At 31.5% G+C, this 22,887-nt stretch overlaps 1 long non-coding RNA gene across 1 annotated transcript in view; it reads right to left on the minus strand.

Moving 5' to 3' along the window:
- Positions 1-22,887, minus strand: part of LOC132758380 (uncharacterized) — a 79,629-nt gene that overhangs the window by 23,687 nt on the left and 33,055 nt on the right. The window contains exon 2 of the long non-coding RNA XR_009629567.1: positions 2,626-2,829. This is a non-coding gene — a long non-coding RNA (uncharacterized LOC132758380). The remainder of the gene's footprint in view (positions 1-2,625; positions 2,830-22,887) is intronic.

Below are 22,887 nucleotides of genomic sequence, written 5' to 3' on the forward strand. Positions count from 1 at the left end.
GCCTTTTTGTTACATTACTATCGCCTTTTAGTTACATTACTATCGCCTTACTGTGTTGCCTTTTTATTTCTTTTTGTGATTTCTTTTTTTTAATTACCATCGCCTTTTTTGTGTTTAATTCTTATCGCCTTTTTGTAGCCTTACTCTCACCTTTTTGTGATTCCTTACTATCGCATTTTCGCCTCGCCTAAGACTACATGTACATACATGAAATCAACTTCTATAGTAGCATGATGAAGGCACATAAGTTAAGTGTATGTGATTTTTCTACTGTTGAAAAACCATAACACGCGTTAATCATGCAACACGAAATAATATTGCATTTAAGGGAAGAAATGTGTTTTGCACGGGTTTTACATGCTAGAATATACGATTAACAATTAAAGCAATCTGGTGAAAATGCAGTATTTGCGTTTCACATGCAACTCGAAGCTAAACAATTCGTGAAAATGCAACCTTTTTGCTTCACATGCACTGTACTGTATCGGACGTCGTAATGTTAATTTACATAGCGTTTGCACCGTTTAATGTACAACTCGTTTGTAGTAGAAATAAAGAATGAATTAATGTTAATTGTGATATTTATACAAACTAAATATGCAGCAACTAGAGACTAATTTATACTCTTTTCGTTTTTTTTCCACAACTAGAATACATTTGCAGTAATTCATTTATTTGTTGTTTCTATTTTTCTTCAAAATACTAGGTTAAGCAGTTTTGATTTTTTCACAAGATGAGTTCGTTTTTTCTCATAATCACGAGTGATAACTCTTTATTTTAAATATCAAAAATTTCAAATAAATGATACTTTGTTTTTACTTAACAAAATACATTTAGAAAAAATCCCTGCACGAATACACGCAACACACGACCATAACATTGTAGGTCAAACTCGAGTTCATGGACACAATTACAGTTACAACCATAAGGCTTATTTGATTAAAACTTTTGCAATGTTTTCTGATCAGTTAAGCTGGAAAACTTGTCTTAAAAGTTCTTCAATGCGTCTTTTTATCTCGGACAATTTGAAACTTGCCAAGCTCTTCTAAGATTAGTCTGCTCAAGGCACGATTCCAGGACCAAATGTTATAGTAAAACATTTTTTTCGCATAATATGGTCTAATAAAACACGCATTACTTTCGCCTTTTCCGATAGAATGACGCTCCTATCTCCGTCCTAGAAGCTATAATTTGTGACGGTGAAAAAAGAACCCTTCTAAAATGTCAGTTTCCAATGAAATTTAGCAAAAACACAGCGAGCAAGAGTTGTTTTGTACTAAATTATTCCAATTTCAGGAATTTGTCGAGAGCATCATGTTACCGTTATTGTACAGATAGATTTGTCACTTTATTAGTATTTCATATCAATTGAGAGGATTTTACGAGGCCTTGGTATTATATGACGCCAATGGCTCATGTGTGCATCGGCTCCGCGCATAAACTTGTAAATGACAAGAGATTTGTTTCTTCGTGCACGACTCTACGATCCTAGGTATCGTTGTGGTCACTTATAATGTAGATATATTTTAAAATATCATTGTTTTGTAATTTATAGATTGTACCATCTCTGGCAGCATATTCAATACTGTTTAAGTGCATGGAACGCCTATAAATTCTGAGCACCAATGGGGATAGTGTCTACTGCCTATTGCCACGAATCCAAAGGTCAAGCTAGTCTGAAATTCCTTGAAGCCTGACGAAATTTCTTAGCTGTTATTTTACCAGATTTTTTTATTCTGTAAAACTGAAAACTCGTTATTAGAAGTGAAACATTTTTTAAAATTCAATGCTGGTTACGTCTAATAAAAAAATATAGGGTATTTCTATAAACAAAAAAAAAAGAAGAAAAAGAGAACGTTATATTGGCGGTCATGACCCGTTCAGAAGTACATAAGTACTACTAGACAGTTTATGGTCTATGAAGTGATATTCAATTTACATAGTTTCCCTATTCTCTGCAACGAATAATACAAAAGAAAATTAATAACTCGTAGCATCAGTTACGTTATATACGTTTAGCAGTTAAGCTCTTTTGATGCGCGTGATTACCATTTTATCCTTTCTGTCGCTAATTGGCTTTTAAGGACTTTATAATGGATGGCTTACAACGGCCCTGACATAGTAATTCGGATATTCTACAGAGATAAACGTTGCTTACACTACAGTGTCAGACGACTTATATCTTATCGTTAAGGCAGGTGGTTTACCATTATATATTCTAAATAAACCCCTCATAAGGTATAATGTACAGTGTATTACAGGAGAAAATCCTTTGAGCTGTGCGATAAGAGATGTGCAAACAAAATTATTTAAAGTTAAATAACTAAATTATTACTGAAATTTTATAGTTTATATATTTAAAGTTTAAGTAATAATATTTCACCCTCTCTTAAACAAATTACATGTTTTTGAGAATTACATACTTGTATAACATTAAAAGCAACATGTATAATTTGTATTTATAATTTTTTTTTCTAATGTCATAGCAGCAGCTCTTCCTTCATTGCATATACATTTAAGCAAAGATGCAAGCATATCTCCTCAAACAAAGCGAAATTTTTTTTTCCAAAAGTTTAAAGTTTGAAGCATAAATTTAAGTTTTACTAAATATAGCAGAAAACATACCTTCTTAAAAGATGAATATATACACACAAAACAGAATGAAAATTCCTGTAGTTCCAAGTTTCAGTACACTTCTAAAACGCACTGTCAAAATATCTAAAACGACTATTTAGTCTTATCCAATTTTTCACAGAGTTGCAATTTAGTATCCTTGTAGAAAAAATGACAGCAGACGACACATTTAGCTCACTGTTCCTCACGTATAATCTGAAATTGGATCAATACAGAGATAATTATGGACCAACCAAACGTCGCGTTACAACACGGCGATCAGATACAGTTATGTACATTAAAAGTGGATATCTAAAAGCGATTCTATAAGTCAATGTCAAAGTCGGCGAACAGTTTGGAACTTTATTCCCATCTGTGATACATTATAGCTGGAGGCAACAATCAAATAGTCGTGTCTCCAAAAAGAATCGTGACAGCTCTAATTTGTAATCCCGGAGGAACAGCACGATGTTTATTGTACATGCAACACCGGGTGACATTCTGGTTTGGCTGAAAATGTTGGTATGAATAATTGCATAGCTACATTGAATATATAATTGTGAGCAAAACTGGTATTGATTCAGAAAATATATTCCTTTTTACTCTTACACACACCATAAAAGCGAATACAGCAGAGATTTTAGATACAAATATGTAAAAGAGAAATGTCAGTGTGTTTTTGCCCAGCTATAGAAACAGCATTGTGTTTGTTAATGAATGCATTTACATATTTAAATACATTACTAGAAAATATTAGAAATACAAATATTATATTTTTCTATAACTTACGCAATATCTAAACTTTAAAACTCAAAGACCCTTTTATTCACTAGGCTATTACTGTGACCTGGACGCGTCTCGATATATAAAGATCATTTGAATTTTAAGAGTGAATCTTAGACGATCTGCGCTCAATTTCTAAAATGAAACTACACTAGTTTCTGGGGGCTATGTTAAGCATGGTGTCGAATGGACAATTTGTTCACTGTCTCATCAAATAACACTTAGATAATTAGTACGGACGTTAATGTCAATGAAAAATGTTGCAAATTGTTTTATTACATATAATGGGCATCACGTCTGCTCCGCGAACGCGCCACGCGCGCGACATATGTTTGTCACATTATACAAGAATATGTAGAATTAAATTTTAGATATTAAATTGCGAATTATATATGTACACATTATTTGGGGATAAAAATGTTTTCGTTGAAGCTTACACATATAATGATACCATGAGGAAGAGAGACTGTGATATTCATTTGAAAACAAACAACAATGATAAAAGCCAAAGATCAAATAGTGCAGCGGGGTAAATGATTCCAATTAAATGCCACGTTAGAAGATATAATTTTTAACAAAAAAGGACAGAAAATGATTTTCTTAATTTATTATTAATTATTATTATTAACAGATACTTTTTCTTTTGAAGAATCAATATACAGTTACATGTTAACGCGTCATACCAGTAAGGACTGTATGTCGTGTTAGTTCAAACCTAAGGAGTACCAATCTGGTTGTTTAGTCCTTTAAATACGCTTGACTTTAACAGGCGTATGTTTGTTAAATAATGCTTAAATCATATTGTATTGAACATCAAGTGAGTTATTTGGCTCTGCAATAGTTTCAATCATATCAAAACTAATAGCATTCAAATCATTTTTAAATACTTGTTCATTAAAATTCTTGAAAGAACGATAATTTATCGTTTTATGCGAAAAAGAATTTGCCTCCCTTTTTGTAACACAATTTATTGTAAATCGTTGTTTCCTTGAAGAAGAATCTTCATTCAAATGTTATTGCCCAGTTCTGATTTTTCATAGAACAAATTAAGGAGTTTATAAGCTTGTACGTAGCTTACTATACAACTAAACTAATGATATAAAGTTTGTATAAACTAACCCGATTTACTGCACACGAAGATTCAAAACATTTTAAACATGTATATATTATTCACGTAATTATCTAATCATTTCATCAAGTTTCACTAGTAAAACTATATATAAAGTGTTTATATATTTATATTAAGTAAATGGTTAATGCCTATAAGGACAATTATATTACATACATGGAAAACATGTATAAACATTACATTAACATATATACATATTTCACAGTCGGTTACATCTTATCAATTGATGTCCGTGTATTGTCTGTGTTTTCTAGTTCTGGCTTCAAAAACTTTATAAGTCGCTTTTTAATATTTTTGTTTTTTCATCTGATGCGGCATTAAAGTTTTAAATAAGACCCGTTATGAAACCTAACCAGAATAACATAAGTTGATTTAACCTTATTTTTCACTTGCAAATACCCTTGTCACTATAAATTCTTGTGCATTTTGCGATAAAACCATTTAAGTATCAAAATATTCATACCGTCATTAAAATTGCCTATTTAAACGTAAACATCAGTTATACTGCCCTCACACATACCTCGCGACCTTGCTGCGTCCTTACTGCGACCTTGCTACGACCCAGGACGCAGCACAGTCGCCATGGACGCAGCAGGGACGCAGCGAGGTCGTAGCGAGGAACCCAAGGACGCACAAGGTCGCAGACCGTCGGCGACTATTTTGAACATGCACAAAACAGTCGCAGAAACTCTGCGTTCTTGCTGAGTCCTGGTTAGGTCGCCGTGGGATCGCAGTGGAGTCGCCATAGTCGCAGCAGCATCGTTGTAAGGACGCAATAAGAACGCAATAGACGTAGTACACTCGTACTAAGGACGCCGTAGAGTCACCGATGAAATTACAAGAAATTGCTCGGAAACCTTTGGCGACGCTTCTGCGTCCTTGCTGCGACTATTGCGTCCTTACCACGTCCTTACTACATCCTTGGCGTTCTTGGTGCGACTTCAGTGCTGTTAGAACAGAGAATAAGAAAAATTCTGCGATCTTACTACGTCCTTAGTGCGTCCCTTCTGCGTCCATTGCGACTCTACGGCGATTGTACTGCGACTATGGCGACCTTTGTACGGCTGCACTGCGTTTCTAGTGCGACCCTAGTACGATTACCATTTTCATTAGACTTTTGCTTAAAAATCTAGAATTTCAGTTCGCTTTCAGCAGTCAGTGCTTTAACATCGGTGTGTGAAAATGGATAATGTAATACTGGCTCAATACATGATTCTTGTTCAGGAGCAACATGAGCAACGGGTTTTCTCTCAACCACTCGACCATGGATTCTTCATCTTCAGCTGTGAGGTCACTTCTCATCATCAACCTAGACTTATTGGCCTTTGAAGAACTGTAACACTGTTTACCACTGGTAGATTGAGTGTCCGACTCGGAGACTTGGTCTGATAGCGGTGCCGCTGTTTCAACAGACTGTGGACCACTAGAAGACTGTTTGTATGCGTCTCCGCCAGTGGATGAAGCCGCGATTTCTACACACTGTGAACCACTACCAAACTGCATATCTGAAGCGGCGACTGGGTCAACTTGTAGCACTTTAGAGACCCTCGCTCTTTTGCCTCGTCCGCCTCTCATCTTTGGAATAATATGGATGATTTAACTTAATACTAATTAAATATACGTCTTCACTCGTTGAAGGTCAAACTCAGAATGAAATTTACTGGTAAAAAGTATTGTTTTTATAGACGTAGCAAGAACGTAGAAGGGTCGTCGTACAGTCGCAGGACAGTCGCCGGACAAACGCAATAGCCGTCGTAGAGTCGCCGTAAGGACGCAGAGAACATAGCACAGTCGCAGCTGGGTCGCCGATGATCGCCGTGGGGTCGCCTTGGGGACGCAATACAGTCGCAGTGGAAACGCCATGGACGTAGAAGGGTCGTATTGAGGACATAGAGAAAACGTACTGAACACAAGACTGCAGAGCCCCGGACCGTCTGCGAGAGAAATTTGGAAATTGAAAGAAAACCAACGATTTTCGAAAGAAAAATGCTATTTTACTAGTTTTCAGGTCGCAGTAAGGTCGTGGTTTATGTGTGAGGGCAGCATTACGCCGATTACAGTCAGTCATGACATTTAGGAACTACGCGAGACCTCGTTTGACCTCATTCGAGAGAGCCGATTAAAGTAGAGTCGTGCACTATATTTAGAACATCTTTGTTGACATGATTTCAATATTTATAATTCAAGATAATGTTTTTATTTATTTTCTTTATTTTTAGTACTTAGATATATTTATATTGAATAAAAAATTCAGTAAATCACCTTTTTTTCAATATCTTTTAAAAAAGCAATTTATAAAAAGTTGGAATAACATTGGTTCGTAAAGGTTAATCTCGTAATCACGTGGTCAAACATTTTGGCAATATGGCGGCCAAGTGCTAATTTTTTACCTGTCGGAAACTATTAGGTAGTTAACGTTCGTAATAAGATTTTTATTTGTCTATCCTTGGCTTATCAACAGATTATATATAGTTTTATCAAAATATGCTTCACTTTGAATCATGGCATGTTCGATAAATGAATACGAGCGTGTTAGATTCCTGGCACGATTATTGGTGGACTTTCCCTACGGGTCTGTCTTCAGCGTTCACGTCATGTCATATTGTACGGGTACGCTGAAGACCTTAAGCTACGTGTTTTCAAGTTTATAACATTTGTTTTAGTAAAGTTTTATACTTAATTGCATGAAAATATTTAAAAGGGATATAGATTTAAAAGAAGAATACAAACATAATTTTATAAACAAGTATAGAAATAAAAAGAAAACTTAAGGTTTATTTTTACGTTCGTTTCTTTTTACCTCAATTCCAGTAAACAAGCGAAGGCTGTTATTTTTTGAAGGACGACGATGCAGTTTGAGATTTTATAAAACATAGGGAAACAACATTCTTTGTTATAAATCATTTTCAAACTTGTTTTACCGAAAATAATTATCAGAAAATTCGCTATGAAAAAACTAAAAATGTCTGCGGTGTTTGTGTCTTTATCGTATACATGTAGTTTCAGTTTTATTTATTCATTTACAGACATTCCTTACAAAGATGGTTCTGGAATAACAAATACCATTTTAATATCACCAACCAGATTATTAATTCACTGGTACTATCATCCGTGACCGCACGGCAATCCTTCATTCAGAAAAGCTCATATACTACGCCTACTAACTGCAAGTACTTGATAAATATTTTACTTGTTTTACAAATTTCCAGACTAATTATATAGGCTGAAAATAGGTGTCGTATAATTATAATTTATACAGAATAAACAATAACAATATGCCAATGCTACAAGATTTAGAAAGAGTAACATTAATTTGGTTTTGTGGGCGGATAGTCGATTTTTGTTACAGCTAATAAAGGTATTATTGCACGGTAGCTGCCATTGCAAATACGCTGTTAGGCAATTTTAAGAATCCAATAAATGTACTATTATTTAATTATTTCTAATTATACACCGTATACTCACAAGACATACACAGTATACTCGCAAAACATACAACAATTTTAGTGATTAAAAAGTGCACGCTTTCCATCAACATTTAGTACATAAGAATACTGTTAAGGATGAACCGATCGGTATATTGGTCAGAGCATGTAAAAAACTGGTTGCAATACTGTTTCTTATAATTAAAAGTCCGTAAAATCCACTCAAATGATTTAAAACATACGTTGCATATGTAAATATCAATTATTGATATCAAGAAATTGAATTGATATTAATACTGATTTAATTAAAACTCATTATTAGTAGAATACAGAAACTTCGTTATTTTTCAAATTATGAAACTAACTAATTTGTAAGAAAAAAATAGTAAAAAAATGCACAACAGGACGACCTAACATAAAATCACATGGAATTTCACTTTGCCAACGCTTAGCTTAATTTCAATGACTGTATTTTTATGAAATAAAAATTTGAGTATAAAAAAGGTAAAAGATTTCCAAAAATAATGAAAGAAGAATGATTTATTTCATTTTTTCATCTTCTCGAGGTTGGGGGACTAAACATGCTTGTGAATAAGAATGAAAGGATTTTGGAACTTAACAAATAATTAAAGTTGTGTTTTGAAATCTTCTTTTTTTCCAATTTATTATCCAACTTTTTGAGACTTTTTAAGAACGTTTTCTGAAATCGATTTTATTAATAATTTATTTAAATTTTAATACAATGCTTTTTTTACGAACATTCTTATTTATAATCCTGTTTCTTTTCACATTTTAGCTCTGTTAAGTTTAGCGAGGGAACTTATTTTTCCTGTTGTTTTGTGTCCAATAATGAATACATATAAAAAGAAAGGAATTAATTTCCCATTTCTTACATAAAAAAGAAACAAGGATAAAAATACAGAATAAAACTACAATTATTCATGCAGGGAAATGTCACATTGCTTTAAATTCATCATTATCATCATCATCATCAACAAGAACATGATCATCATCATCATTAATATCATTATTATTATTATTATTATTATTATTATTTTTAAATTGTTTGCTTCATTCTCATGATTTCTCGTTATGTCTTTTAGAATCGTCGTGGTAGTTGAATTATTTACCTTTTACTGCTTAAACAACATAGGTAAATGTTTCCAGTATAATTAATATTAAAACTCGGAGAAGGTGGAAAATGAAATTTGCCGACAATAAAATACTTAAACAATAAGGAAACCCTCCATACTTCTAATCCATACTTCTTACCTCTACATTTGAATAAGTAAAGCGGAACATTTGTTTCCTGATCTTTTATTTTTGAAAAGAACGTCACTGACTGAAGAAGTGATGCCCTTTTCCAAATAGGTTTACTGAAATACTAAGTTTGAAACTGTTTTTTTTTCAACAGAAAATAAAAGCTGATTGCCGATTTAAAGACCCAATTCATGGCAAACAATTTTGAAGATTATAGCCAAAAACTCCAAAAGGCGCACTTGAAGGGCACCTTAGTAAAACAATATCAGCCATGAAAGCTAGCCATGTACAAGGAAATAATCCAATTTCAAGAAAAGGTTGACGTCATAGGTTTCTCATTATTTTATATATTTAACTGGTCTTTCTTATTTATAGGCCTTACGGCTGAATATGTCATTACATGTAAAATCACGTTGAATATTATCATATTATGTACACGTTATCTTTATTTCCACTCCTAAAGTTTACGAGCTCGTGCATTATTTATAGATTGAAACTTGCGTGTTGTCATGAATGAAATCTTTTAATAAAACATATAGGAGGGACAGTTGATTACAGACCGTACGTGGAATATACAGAACACACTGTTAATTAAGAAACAACAATATTTTGTAGCTTTCGTGATATTCACGCACCACTAATTAATGTTGCCTATATAAAATGGCATTTTCTAAAATTGTCTTTTATGTAGTTTCTTCAATGCTTTCTTTGTTCTGGATGTTAAAGTCATATGAAATCAGCGGCCTCTTTATAAAAAAAGTCACTTACCTAACGAGAAGCTTAGAAAACACATAGAAATAAATATAAATAGACAGACACCGAAAGCGAACCTAAAATAAGTGAACGTGCGCACTTTACATTTTTGACCTTTAAATGACCTTGACCTTACACATCCATCAGTTTGTTGACTTTTGGAATCCATAGGTTTGATGTATCTTTCTGATAATTAAACTATATAAAAAAACATGTGATTTATTACATCGATTGGACCACCTACATGCCATAATTTAATATCAAAATTTCAAAATGATATTGACCTTGATATTTTCAAACTTACCACCCAAGGTCAACATTTCTCGGTAAACCACAAGGTGTCCTCAAAAGTCTGGTGTTAATTTAAAGACGAGCTGCAAGGTTGCTCCAAATTAAGGACACGTTTCCCGCGCGTCTGTTATTACTGTTATATAACGTAGGCAGAACTGGTAGATGAGGAGCAAATATATTTAAATCTTTTAAACAAAAAAACCTTTATGAACTGTATAAGGATTGTGTGACATTTGTCTCAAATAAATTCCAAATTAAAAAGCAATACAATCTGTTCCATTTTATGTACATATTAATATCTCAGGTAAAAAGAGAAGCTAAGATATTTGAGATAGTTGAACACCTGATATTTGAAGGTGAGAGTTTTAATTTAAATACATCTGTATTAAAATATGATAGGTATAAACTTAATCTAGCGATAAACAAAAGAAATAAACTTAATCTAGTGATATACAAAGAATGTACACTTGAAAAAACGAAATAGAAGTTGTAAAAATTGAATTAATAGAATGTATAGTCTTTTAGACATATGATATTTTATATAACGCTAGGTATATGTTTTTATTACGAACTTGATAACAAATTATAACTTTTAGAATGTTTAATGTCAAAGGTAGGAAGAAACTTTGTATCATATAATACCGGTATTTAATAGAATATTCCAGTAATTCAGGTTCAAAATTTGTATCAAATGACATTTTATAGAATGCAAATTAGTTTAGATAATTCAGAATGTTATGTTATTATCATGAATTTGTGACACATGTGGATCAGTGCACTCACAGGATAATAGATTTAAAAAAAATGAGATTGAAGCTGGCAAATCTTTTTCAAAGATCAAAATGGATCCCTCAATCCACCCATCTAAAACAATTGGAATTTTTATCGCTAGGATAATCATAAAGTAACCCTTAAATACTTAATATGTCAGCTTTTCGTGACGTGCTTTTACTCAGAAAAGACAAATATACTATACTCAAACTTTGTTTTGCAATTATGGATAAAATCATGAATGAAAGCAACATTTAGTGCCATGCTTGACACTTAGAGGTGTCACTCTGGCAAACGTTAAAAAAACTCAGAACGAAAGAAAGAAAGAAAGAAAGAAAAGAAAGAAAGAAAACAACACAAACAAGGAAACAAACCGAACAAAAAATTTTCATTTGGAGCACAACAGTGCCGATAACAAACCATTGCCGAAATGATTTGGTAAAATTGAATGCTGAAAATTCAGTAGAAATAAGAAATGGCAGTAGAAATAAGCGATGTACGCGATGTCAATAGTTTGTAATAAATGAATTTTCTAGAAAAATAATTATTCCTGTTTACATATACGAGTAATTTTCATCCATTTATTTGTCAACATTACATTATAATAGAGATACTAATTTACAGCAAAAATACAAATGAAAACTAATATTCTCCTTCGGCGTTTCTTCTTGTGCTGCACATTTGATTATTTATGCTAAAATGTATCTAAACTAAGCCTTACGTTGCATAATATAAAATATTGTTCACTTTAATCAAATGACAAGTATTTTCGTTTTGGGAATTCAGATGTGGAATCTTATAAGATTCTATGCATAGATTTCTCGGGAGAATTGATTTAACACTATGACACGCTATTTGTCGCTGTTTATGAATCTTTTGTGTTGAAGTTTATGGATCTTTTGTGTCGTAGTTTATGAATCTTTTGTGTCATAGTTTATGGATCTTTAGGACTAGTACTTGTTGAGGTGATCATCAAACGGATGAATTAAAATCCTGCCATAATTATATTCATCTTTAAACTACATCTATGACTTCAGTTTATACGATTACGTCACCTGAGTTGCATAAAAGTTCTATGTTCATAGTTTTATTCCGTCGATGAAAATACTTTTTAACACAGTACTATAAACAAAACTTTAGGTTATTTCATATTAATCGCGTTATTGGGACTTGTTAGTATGTTTTAAATGTATAACACATTTAAACAAAAAGCAAAACACGCTACGTGATACAATATCTGTAATAGTAAAGCAAATATATACTAATGCATTCATATTTTTACTCTTAATACATCATTTACATTCACACTTCCTACAAAAATGCTAATTTATAGTATGCAAATAATGTATTTGTATTTCTTAGAACATTATAACTTTATAATTCTGATGTATAAATAAATATATGCTTAAAAAACATTAATTGCTAGTCAAATAAATATCGATCTAATTAGTCATTATACATGTATAAATATATTGCTTATTTTGTTATCTTAAGAATTATCAAATCATCGTAAAGCATAGAACTCCGCTGCAGATGAGTATCGCTTTCAGGCTGTATCCTTAGTTGAAAGGTTTTACTATATTTTTCTTTTCTTTTGTTATGTATCTTTCTGAAGTTAAACTATTGTTTTCAATGTCTGTTTACATGTTTTAATATCTGAATAAGAAATGCCAATGAAGTATGTATATCTTATTCTCCTTGGCAGGACATTAAACTTTAGAAAAAAAACTTTTTACGGTTTATTATTTAGAAAACCTGATGTTTCAATCTACATTTACAAGTTTATATTTGCAATAAAAATGATTTGGTAAAAAGAAGTGCTTTAATTCCATATCTTTAATGAAATATGAATACAAAGAACAACAATATAATACTTTTATTCCAGTAATTATTTTTCAATCTGCACTATGTTTTTTTTATATTTTAGTCTAGTAGATATACCATTTAATATTGGCCAAATATTGTTATGCAACCAGTTTTCTATTTTAAAAATAACACGATACAGACATAAACGATCAAATCTACAATCCACAGCAAAGGAGCCCGTCTTTCAAATATATAATAATATCAGGAAAAATTTCCTCACTGATGAAAGTAGTAAGAAAATATCTTTTTATTGTATGATTAACAAACAAAATCTCATGTACTTTAAGGAAATTTGAACTTTAAGTACTGTCGGTAACATCTGTTTGACTCTTCAACAATGAATGGATTTTCTAAATGAATTACAAATCATTCTTTACGTATAATTATATTCCAGAGAGAAAGAGAGAAAAAAATAAACCCAGATGTTTCACGATTAAAAAAAAACTATTAAAAAAGTTTAATTGAATCTTTGAATTGGATACTTCGCGAAATCAAATCATGAATTCACAAAGGAATTTCATATCTCATTTTCAGATTTATTTAATTTAATTTTTAGTTTAAAATTTATTTTAGATAGATTGTGTTGGACGATATAAACTTATTGAAACACGCTCGAATCCGTTCCTGGAAGCATCCAGTACTAAGCAATGAATGTTTCTTGCTCAAGGAAAGAAAAGCTTATAATTTTAATTAATAACTCATCTCTAATAAATGAGATGCATTTTCAGACAAGATCAATAGACAGGTCGAAGGCTCTAAATATTTTAAGTATTACCACACACTTTTTTTTCTTTCTTTTTCTATTTTATTTATAAACATTTTGGTCATAATTCGGCGGACAGTCCACCTAACCGGCTTTCCTGGATAACTAACAAGTTATTACGCATTTCTCCGCATGTGACCGACTAATTATCCCTACTGATTTCTAAATCTAAAAAGAGGTAAGTGAGCATCGAACTAAATGCCCGAAATCACGGAGAAACTTTGCCTAGCCAGCACTCGAATCAGTTACCTCTCGTTTACATATCTGATAGTACACACTAAAATCTTACAGAGGGTTTTACGTTGAATAGATTGTTAAGATCCAAGTAACTCCAAATCACTTTTCAAATCCCTTCAGGGCCTATGAATTAGTTTATATGAGGAAGTCATCCAATAAGAATACGTTCGGCCTGTCATAATACACGGAGGGGTACCTTAAGTCATCCTTCTCCAGTAAAGCCAGAAAGTCCAAGCAAAAATGAATTAAATAGTATGGAACTCTCACCAATTTAATTATAAATGTTAGTCATATAACCAACCAATAGGCACATCATGGCTTTTTACAATACTTTTCTCGTAATTTGTAAAAGTAAATTCTTGGCACTTAAATGGAAATTGAACTTAAAGAACTGTCTGTAAAATACGTTTCACCTTTTCCACAAATCTAGTTCAATTCTAAAATAAATTCAAAATTACACATTTCCTCTGATTTTGCATCAATTTAACGAAAGTGCTGAAGCATTTTATTCTATATCAAATCAAGACCAATCATCGCAAATCGTTTTACAAAATGTAGGACTGCAGCAATAATGAAAATCAAAGTCAAACAATACGACAAAAATCATTTACAGAATAAACAAACGTATGATAAAAAATGTAGCAAAACATGGAAACAACTCATAACATTTAGCTCGAAGAGAGTGTTAAAAGGAAAAAAAATATTTTCTTAAAATACTGTTAATTTCTGACGCAATATTGCTCTTGGGATGGCATCTCTGTTCAGTAATAATACTAAATGAACAAATGAAAATGATACAGTAATTTAGGTTTCACAAAGTTTATTTTTACATAATAATGTTAAATACCCCTCAAGGGTCTTGAAACAAGTATTAAGATATAAGATATAAACATTGCAGGAGACTTGACGTTCATGAAAGTAATATGAAAAGTGCAACATTTCTCACGCACCGACTAAGTCAGTACTTATTATTACCCCTCACTTTTTTCGTAATGCTAATTTCCCATAGGCCTCTGGGAGTTATTTTTACTGTTAATGCAAGTGTACCACGTGACTAAGAATTTTGTACTGTTACATAGGTAACAGTATTTTTTAACAGTATAAAATCTGGTCACGTGGTCTATTTTCTAAATAAAATGAAATAAAATGGCCGCCATTTTTTTCTCGATTCATTCTTATTTTCGTCGTTAAACCCCGATAGGACATCAATTTCTTCTCTGGAGTATCTATGACACCCATAAAATTTAGTAGTTCGCACCCTGGTGTGCTTTTCGTGTATAAAATATCTTTTTGTTGAATAGTCAAAAAATGAACATCCGTTTTCAACGGAAGTACTTGCAATGTAAATAATTAATTGTCAAACTGGAACATGCAGACGATTTAAGCATGCAACAAAGGATTATTTAACAATTTTAATCAGTGAAAACGTTACAGAGATGGAGGACAGACATAGGATATCATCGTTATTTTATCAAAAACCACGCTAAGAATATTCTGGAAACAGAAGGATCAGATTTCACAGATCATAACCGTGTAAATGGGTTAGTGTTTTATTCTCTAAATAAAACCTAGCTTATTGTATGTTTTTGATTTGTAGATATCATCACTTGCATAAAGAATAAAAGAAAAAGAAAACTTCCCAAGTAGGCCTAAAGTACACTTAAAACTTGAAAGGCAAGGACAGTTTAGTTATCATTGTTACTCTTGGTTTATTTTTGTTACAGTTAGATTTAGTTGAAAATTTCAGATCATCGCAGTATTTTTGTTCGGGGTAATAAAATAAATAACACATGGGTTTGTGAGTAACAGTAAAAATATCATCCCTCGTAAAATACTGTTACCCTCGGCTACGCCTCGGGTAAGAGTATTTTCCTCGGTATGATATTTTTACTGTTACCCACAAACCCATGTGTTATTTATATAATATAATAAATCAATGACCAAATAGAACCAGGAAAATATACAACATTACGAAATAAAAAATACAGACCGTAGTTTAAAAAAAGCACCTGAGACTGGCTGTGTATTAAAATGTATTAAAACCTATCGACTTTCGTCGTATTATTAGACGGGAAAGACTTTATTCTTTATGATTTTAGTGCGCTAAGTATATTTCCGTAATTTATGGTCATTTAAAACAGTATTTCCGGTTATTCCTTAATGATGTCTTGTTACCATCAGACTTTGTCATTTGTCTCGAAAGCAACTTCGTAAATATCTTTAATGAGCCAATTCTTTAGTATCGTAAATGCACAATATTTACTAGGTAAATTGTATGTCTGCTCTGTTGCTAAGTAAAGAAATCTTATAAAAATAATGAGGTACTGGAAAAAATGACATCATTTGGTACACTTATACTAGACGGAACTTAATAAAGGAGTAATTAAGCTTGTTAAACATGACGCATTTAATGTAAGAAGAAGTGTGGACGGCCCTATAAAAGTTTATTCTATGTTAGTATTTATATATGAAATTATGTGCCAGTGCTTACTAATTTTGTCTATAAGAGTACGCAACAATATTATGCTATATACACAGATAAACTTTTATTTTAGATTCATTTTTAATTGGTATACTTAAAATAAATGTAAATTTCATCAAGACTTTTGAAGCGTTCCCAGTAAAAAAAAAAAAAAAAAAAAAAAAAAAAAAAATAAAAAAATATGACTATTAAAAGTATAGCTTTCAGTTCTGAAAAAACATAGCATATATGTGTATGTGCAAGTTATACAGGAGAAATTGCACCAGCGTTAAAGACAGAAAATGCCGGTATATAAATAACACATAGGAATGTGGGTAACAATTCGGGTATTAGTATTTTCCTCGGGATTATATTTTTACTGTTACTCACAAACTTATGTGTTATTTATTTCATTACCCCGAACAAATATTGTAATGATCTGAAATTTTCAAGTAAGTCCAACCGTTATTTTTCTTTACTTTTCTTAAAATAAATAAGATAAGGAATGACGTATTTAGATACTGTGATCAGCTGTTTGTAACCTTTATTTTTTAACAAAAATGTGTTGCCTGTTTATGAAACTGCTTGAATAGGAAAAATTGCCATCAAAAGTAATGTAACCTACATGTGATACTAGTGTTACGAAAATTCAGCTGATAGAAAATATTAAAATAGATCATCTGAAAGAAAATATCAGTCATTTCCATAGTGACGACGAAATTGAAGAAACATATAGACCTTTATGACCTGTATCAGCTGTATTATCTTAAAATGAAGAGTTTATTTGAATACTGATTAAGGTTTTTGATGTACAATAGACAATTACTCATCTAAAACTTTACATTATTAAACTTTATTATATTGTTGACACGAATACAAAAAGTAACAATGATTAGCATCTGCCAGTTGATTAAAAATGTTGACGATTTAAGTAAAACTTTTATTTCGGTTATATTAAAACAGAAGCAACAAAGTGTTCATCAGTTAAGAAATAATAGTTTTACTTAATACATCTTTATTTATCTTTAGAAGTGATAAAAATTGACAATGGCTTCAAAATAATAACAAACAAAACCAAGAAAAAGCATATCTAAACAAGAGGGTCATGATGGCCCGGAAATCGCTCACCTGTATATAAAAGCTCTCCATGACAAGGGACAAGTAATATTGTAAACTAATCAAATCTAAATCTTAAACTGATATCACAAAAGTCATATTTGTATCTGAAATAGTGCATGTGTAAAAACATTAATGGTTCCTTTTGCTAAGGGAAAACGACAGTTCCAAAAGATGTGTACATATAAGGAAAATCAATGACTCTCGAGGGCAGGGCCAATTTTGAACCCTGGGTTTTTTATTTGAACAAACCTGGTAGACACTCACAAGAAGATGTTTCATGCTAAATATCTAAGCTCTGACACTTTGGGTTTTTAAAAGATTTTTTTTGTTTGTTTTTTTCTATATACATATTATAAAAATCTATGACCCCCTGGGTGGGGCCAATTTTGATTTCAGGGCTTTTATTTGAACAAACTAGCTAGACACTTACTAGAAGATGTTTCATTAATATCTAAGCTCTAGCTATTTGGGTTCTTTTTTAAAAGAAGATTTTTTATGTTTTTACTATATACATATAAGAAAAAATCAAAGCCCCCAAGGCTTTATTTGAACAAACTTAGTGGACATCATAAGATGATGTTTCATGTTTAATACCTTAGTTTAAGCTCTTTGGGATTTTTAAAAGAAGATTTTTTAAAAGTTTTTACTATAAACATATAAGGAATATCAATGACCCCCGGGGCGGGCCAACTTTGACCCCAGGGATTTTATTTGAACAAACTTGTTAGACACTGACTAGAAATGTTTCATGCCAAATATTTAAGCTCTAGCTCTTTTGGTTTTTTAAAAGAAGATTTTTAAAGTTTTTTTTTCTTTCGGTTGCAATGGCAACCAGAGTTCTGCATGGAATTAAATTCTTTGAATATTTTATAAAGTTGATTACCAAAGGAACATTCCCGTGAAGTTTGGATGAAATTGGCTTAGCGGTTTATGAGGGGATGTCGTTTAAAGTAAAAGTTTACGGACGGACGGACGCTGGACGAAAAGCGATCACAAAAGATCACCATGTCACTTTGTGACAGGTGAGATAAAATTGGTTAATTAAAACAGATATCTGTCAGTTTTGATGAAACAGAATGGACGTTGGACGTTGGTTCAGAATACCCGTTAGTATTTGTCATTTATCAATGGGGCATCATTATGTTTTACAATTGTAATTATCAAGATACAATTCTGAAAATGAGTGAAAATAATAAGGGAGGTTTAGCAATGTTGTAAAGCTACCACTCTTTTAAATGCTTCACACTAAAAGTAAACGTACATCTACAAGTATTCGTAACTCATTTTTTTTAGAAAATAACAAAAAAAAGCAACATAAAAAAACAAAACAAGATAATCTGATCTGACAAAAAGAAGAAAAAGTACTAAAATTGAAAACAAAGTTTGCCTCCTCCCACCCAGAGGGGTTGAACTCACACTCCCTGAAAACTCTGTTCCCTCATTGAAATTAATACTTTTTAGAAAGGGGGGTTCTGGCAACTAACGCCTTAATTAGATGTATGACTTAAAAAAAAACATTATTAAAAACTTTTTGTGTATCCCATTGTAGCCATCGTCGGTTACCCACGGTATATATTCCGTAGTATGTACGGAATATGTACGGAAAATATACCACGGGTAACCGACAATGCATTGTAGCTAGATCATTACATTTCTGAGGAAATGTTTGTCTCTAACTGTCAGACTGATTCATTTGAATAAAAAGTTCGTATAGCCACTTTGAATAAAATGCAATTCAAATCATGTTCATGAAAAGTAACCTTTAATATAATTTGATAAAGAACATTGTGATTTTGAGAGAAAACGAAATGCACCATATTTGAAACTTTAAACACAAAATAATATACAAATTAGAAGAATCTACGGAACAAATACTAAATAATACTTTAATGACACACACAGAGACAATATTCCAAGTACAAAATAACACAAGTGATTTGGCGTGAAACAGCGTGATCTAAGTAACTAAATATATCTATTCTACATTCTAATTTTAGAAATCTAAAAGTGTTACTAAGGTAAGACGAGTTCGTGCATTTAAACACGATTTGTTCTTTCGAACTTTTTGCAAAATTGTTTATAAATTTATTAACGCAAATCAAGCTCAATTTTATGAATTGTTATTGCTTTGTATGATTTGGAATTTAAATGAAAGAAATCTACCGTCCATGTCCTCTAGTACCGGCTTCAGCAGAACTCAACATTCAAACATGAAATGGGTAAAATTCAAATTTAGAAACCTCCGCAGATGTGTTTATACGGCGGTAATCATGAATGAGATATTTTTGGAAACACAACTACAATATATGACTATATATATTTAGAAAAATACTACCATTTAGTGTAAAAAGAGCAACAAAACACGTGACTCTCTCCTTAAAGTGTTTTGCTATTTCTGTCGGCAACACGTTGTCGGTTCGTGTTTGTTTTCCTTTTGCCTTTAACAAGAAAATATATTATAACAGGAAAATATATTAAGTAAGAACGATACATTATTATATAAAAAAGCAACACCAACAAAAGGCAAATGACGTATCTGGTTAAATGGTGCTTTAAGCCGGTGCTAGGGGGTGTGGACGTTAGTTTGCACTTTACAGTACCGTCCATGAACAGGCTCAATCAAACCGAGCCTGCAACATTTTCAATCGTGCCGTGTTGGGCTTTCTTTAGGGATTCTTATTTTCTCTATCTTAATATTCTGTTGGTAAGATGTTGTCATTTCGTATCTAGCTTTCAATCTTTTAATTGCTTTTAAAGAAAACAAGACAAGAAGAAAGAAAAATAATGAACAGTTCTAAAAGTTCAAGTTTAAAAATAAAGGAGCAAAACACACGACCTTTCCGTGTTTAAGAGCTTTTCTGCGTTTTTCTGTCTGCAACATGTTTGCGTTTTGTGAATCTTACTTCTTTCCTGTTAATATTGATCTAAGATTAGAATCACAATGTTTCGTATTAACGTTTTCTGTAACAATCCATAAAGAACATCCATTTTGACGCAGTATTAATTATCACATTTTATCAAGTGACATGAAACGATTAGGGGAAAAAAACTTAAGACTTGATCAATATTCACGAACAATTGCAACATCTTCACAGTTATAGCAAATCTTAGAAATCAGCTTTTTTCTACGAAATAAAGTACTCTATTCAAAAAACCATATTTCTAATATATCAAGTTTTAGCCAGGCGATTACATTGTAGAAGTATTTGTGACAATGTCTGTTTTAATATACTCAATGGCTTATTTAAAACAACAACAACAACAACAACAACAACAACAACAACAACAACAACAAAAACAACAACAACTTATGCTCATGGTGGTTTTTCCTCAAAATTTGATTTTGAAAAGCCAATTTTACTAGCCAATTTGCATACTCATGTTAAACATTATGTGGGTATTCTACAGATAATATCATTATTAAAATTGAATACATTGCATAAACTAACACGACTTGTAACTTTAACGCAAATGTCAAATAAATTTAAAGCTCAATTCATATTTGCATACGTTTGTGCTACGTTACCTCTTCTATCTTTTCGATAACACGATATCCCATTTGTTGTAACTTAATTATAGAATCATACATTTTTCTGCTATTTTCTCAAAAATACAGAAGCATTCATTTCTTACAAAAGAATCTTAATTAAATAGAAGCAACATTTCTTATCCATTGGCCGGCGATCAATGCATTTTAGTAATAAAAATAAATGATATTGCGAATAACATTTAACTTGTGAAAAAGCAAATCTTTTTGCCTTGTTATCATTATTTTTTGTGCTTTAAAGTATTAATTTTTTTTTTAGTATTTCTCAAAATTTTAAGAATAATAACAAGCTCATCAGAGATTGTATTTCCAGTAATGATTTATCTTTCAATCTTTCCTTAAGTTTTTAATGCCTGCCATGTCTTGATGACACGTAATCCGGATTGCATCAACAAATTTACGTGATTTCAAGAAAACACCAAGTATCATGGGATTAAGATTTTATAATGACAGAAATATTCTACGAGAACACACTCCGAAAATCAAAAAAGTCATGTGTACCAATATTTTCAAAATATCATTAAGATAATTGATTAAAAGGATAGTTTTTATAATAACTCGTACAAGAGTTTTTGAACTACAAAATAGTAATTCGGCTACACAGAGATGGCAAGGTTCTTTCGTTTTTATCCTTTATTTGTAATTAAAGTCAAGCAGTAATTAAAACTTTCAGACTCGATCATAATTTCAGGACAAATATCAGTGTAACATGATAAATGAAATGAAGATCAATCTATTGCATTAATGTTTTCAAATATACATTTAAGACATTGTAGCTAAAATATTTAAGACTAAGGTTTAAGTTTTGAAATTCCCTTTTTTCAGATTCATTGTACCACTAAGAATTCATTGTTTTTAATTCAGTTTTCAAGTCGATTCATTTGACAAACGTTTGATCAGATAACATATAAACTAAAAAAATTCAGAAAGATTAAGGAAATGGAAAAAAGAAGAAAACTAATAGAAAAAATTGTAAAGTAATAGTAAAGTAATCAAAATATATCTGCGACACCAAATTAAATTTACAAAGGACTTTGTGAGAAGATCAGGATTTAAAGAAATCTGTTTTTGCAGAGAAAAATGCATGCGCGTCAATCCATTCAAAAGATTTGAAAATAATAAGATTGAAACTTAAAAGACAATCTCGAAGAAGAAGATGACAAAAACACATTAAATTCTGTTATGATTAAAGGTTTAGAATTTTGTAAATTTTAACCAATAACATTCATTTCAGTGTTATTCCTAAGGCCTTGAAGTTTAAAAAAACAACAATAATCGTTTTTTATTAAGCCATTAATACATAAAACCAAAATGTGGAAATTGGCATTGTCGTTAATTAACTTCACACTATTTCAAGAATTTTGCTATCACACAGGAAATTTTAGGTCGAGACATACAGCTGAGTAGGCAATTTCTACCCTCTACATAAACCTTGAGCCAAACATACCTTGAGCCAAACATACCATGAACGTCTTCTTTTCAGAACTTTATCCGTACTTTTTCAATTATTTTATTGACTGTTTTATATAATAGTTGTTTGGTGACAAAATATCAATGACTCAACACATATACAGATAATAATACCCTGCTTTCTTTCTTAAAATTCCTCGCGTTCAAACATCATCAAGTTCGGAAATGTTATTATATACTTGAAAGTCGATTACTGTAATAGAAATTATTGCTGAACAGTGAATATATATTTTCATATATCATTACCGAGTTTTCGAAGTAATTTTGTAAGAAGTCAATTAGATCATTCAGAAACGTTTTTAAATTAACAAATGTTTGGTAAACGTTTCCTTAATTGCTTTTTCATGTTTTTCCAAAATACGTTTTAACAATTACAGTCTTTTTTAAAACGTTTTGTTT

The sequence above is a fragment of the Ruditapes philippinarum genome, unplaced genomic scaffold, assembly GCF_026571515.1.
Source record: "Ruditapes philippinarum isolate M1 unplaced genomic scaffold, ASM2657151v2 ctg75_1_1_1_1, whole genome shotgun sequence".
Lineage (NCBI taxonomy): Eukaryota > Metazoa > Mollusca > Bivalvia > Venerida > Veneridae > Ruditapes > Ruditapes philippinarum.